General features: G+C 40.5%; 1 long non-coding RNA gene across 1 annotated transcript; it reads left to right on the top strand.

The window, feature by feature from the left end:
* Positions 1 to 1,778: 1,778 nt before the first annotated feature.
* Positions 1,779 to 2,781, top strand: LOC123439804. The gene is made up of 2 exons (XR_006630166.1): positions 1,779 to 2,134; positions 2,241 to 2,781. It is a non-coding gene; the product is annotated as an uncharacterized LOC123439804 (long non-coding RNA).
* The last annotated feature ends 233 nt before the right edge of the window (positions 2,782 to 3,014 follow it).

Raw genomic sequence — 3,014 nt, 5'->3', positions numbered from 1 at the left:
CAACAAATATAAATATCTACTATATTAAAATTATATAGTATGAAAATACATCTCATGTTGCATCTGATAATATTGATTTCATGTTGTGAATGTTGATATTTTTAATATAAAGTTAGTCAAACTTTACAAAGCTTGACTTTGACCACACTTTATATGGAGATTAAAAAGAAACAGAGGAAGTATATTCATAGCAACTCGCTAATTTTTAGAATGATAGGAACTGTAATTCTTGTGTAGCAAAATTAATTCCAACTAAAATTATTATTGTTTTAATTCAAAGCCCCAAAAAAAAATGCTTCTATGATTCCAAAATATTGGGTGGCATTTTTAACACATGCCAATATTTTTTTAAAATACAAGGGACATTTTCTTGGATCTATTTAAAGCGATTTCTATCTCGCTTACTTGATAAAAGTTATTTCTGAGGCTTGATCACTCCTCAATTCAAATTTATTTGAATTTTAAAAATACATGCATGAAATGCAACGACAAACAGGTCTAAAGCTAGGGTTGTGACACGTACCAAAAAAATACAAAATTTGAAACAAAATTCCATGTTTCGGTAAATTTGAAACTTCTCTTAAACCGTAAGGAATTCGAGAGTGTAATTGACATGGAAACTTTGCGTCTCGACGATATTTTTCCAACACCGTATCGTTTGTTCATTCTGATGAACGATTTAGAAAAAATCGTCAGACGCCCACAGTTTCCGAAACTTCTCTTAAACCACGAGGAATCTTCAAAAATGTACAACATAGAGAAGTTCTGCATTTTCCATAGCAATCAAGTATATATTATACGCCTCATTCTGATAAATGATTTATAAACTGGAGCGAAAATGGTGCCGTAAAAACACATGCATTTTTTTGCTCACATTATACTGTACTTTGGTTAGGAGTGCAGTTCTTTTATCTTCCGCGGGAAGTTCAGAAGTAATGTCAGAATAGTTATTCTATACCAATGTCAAATAGACGATCTATATATATATATATATATATTTATATATATATATATATATATATATATATATATATATATATATATATATATATATATATGGTGACACTATTTTGATCCCAACCGCGTCTATATAGGGCCGACAGAGTTCGTGCTCAGATCCGGAGAAACCCACCCGACCATACAGAAAAAAGGGAATCATTTCTGACCGGTGCGTCGGTCGAACCGTTCGGCCGGCCGCACGCGACCGCGCGCGCCCGCTGACTGGGCATGCAACATTTTTTCGTTTAAATTATTGCATAGAGCGTCATATTTGTTGCAAGCGTTATTTTTTCCTACATTTGTCCAGTAAAAAAGCTGCATATACGTTTGGTTGCAACTCGAGTTCTTTGGATTTTTCAATACAATTGATATTTTTTACTTTTGCTACAACCGTGTTAATTTTGCTACAACCGGCATTATTTTTTGCTGCAACCGTTCACTAAAAAAGGTGCATACACGTCACGTAAATATTTATTACAACCGGCGTTTCACTTTTGCTACCACGTACCATCAGCTTCGTTTTTTTCCTACGATCATGTAGATATTTTTTTGCTACAAATTTTGTTTTTTGTTGCAACCATTGAAAAAATTGTTGCATCGCATTGAAATGTTGCTGCATCGGGAAAAAAATGTTGCATGAAGATCCAACGGTGCGGACGCGCGGGGTTGGTGGATCGTGCGGCGGCCGGCCCAAAGTTTCGGCCGGCGTGCCGGCGCAGATCCCTCCCCGAGAAAAAAACCCACCCACTGCCCCGATCCCCTCCCCCGATCCCATCCCCTGCCTCCCTCCCTGGATCACGCGGCCGCCACCTCCCTCTGTGGATCACGCGTATCCAGGATGGCCCCTCACACCTCGCCTCGCCACCAGCCTCCACCATCTCCCTCTCCCGCTCACTCCTCCCACTTAAATTAGGCGGCGGCCGGATCCGCCCTCTCTTCCTCACCTCTCCTTATCTTCATATCCCATCCTATCCTATCTACTTCTTCGACACGGGGGGCACGGAGCTCGAGGAAGGTTGCCTCTTCGTCTGCTTCTTCTGCGCTCCCCTGCGTGTGCTTGGTGCGTATGTGATCCCGACGCCATGGACCTTCAAGGCTCCGTCTACCTCGTCTCACTCTTTCCCTCCTCCTCAAGGTTAGCTGCTCGCACCCACCCTCTCTCTCTCTCTATCTTCTAGTGTTGCTGCGCTGCTCATCAAGGCCAACCTTTTCCTTTTTCTCATCGAGAGTGCTCACTCCAGGAAAATGGGATCTTCAAGAACGGGGCAGTAGCTCTTGTGGCTTCTCCTTTGTCCAGGGATGAGCCGGGGAGGCTTCTGTTTATTGGCGCATGCACACGATTTGTCTTTGAACCATGACATCATCATGCTCGTCGGCAACTGGACAACCACTAGAGCTGCTCTGAGTCGCGATCTTGCTCGCGACACTGGGTGCAGGTCAGCTGGAAAGAAGAAGAAGTTACATCCAGCATGTGAAGTTCAGCTGGTGAGCATGTGCAGTCTAACGGCGCATGTGTGCTTGTGTCCGTTCACTTGCATAGCATGTCAACCTGTGAAGATCAGTCCGTGAACATGTGTAGTCCGGTGGCGCATGTGTGCTTGTGTCAGCTTCACTCACGTAGAAGATATAGTGCTCGTGTGCACACGACAGCCACATCTGGTGTGAGAAGCCAAGCAAAAATAATAACACACTACGTTCAACTTCACAAGGGATTCTTGTTTGGCAATTTGGAGGAATTTGCGACTTCGAAAAATTGTAATAAATAACTCAAACAAGTCCGACCCAAAGAAGTTCATGATATTTTGATGCTAAAAGAAATAAACAAAGAAGTCTAAATTAAAAAAATAGAGAAGTTCAATATTTATAAAAAAAACTTATATTTTCTTTGTTACTACAAAATAAAAATTAAGAAGTTTTAATTAAAATAAAGGAGTAGTTTGATGTAAATAAAAAACACAAATTAGTTTTGTTCCTAGGAAAAACAAAACTAAGAAGTTCAATTAAAAAAATGTTTG

This window comes from Hordeum vulgare, chromosome 3H (assembly GCF_904849725.1).
Source record: "Hordeum vulgare subsp. vulgare chromosome 3H, MorexV3_pseudomolecules_assembly, whole genome shotgun sequence".
Lineage (NCBI taxonomy): Eukaryota > Viridiplantae > Streptophyta > Magnoliopsida > Poales > Poaceae > Hordeum > Hordeum vulgare.
The sequence above is the reverse complement of the archived record's forward strand: the minus strand, read 5'-3'. Positions and strand labels throughout refer to the sequence as shown.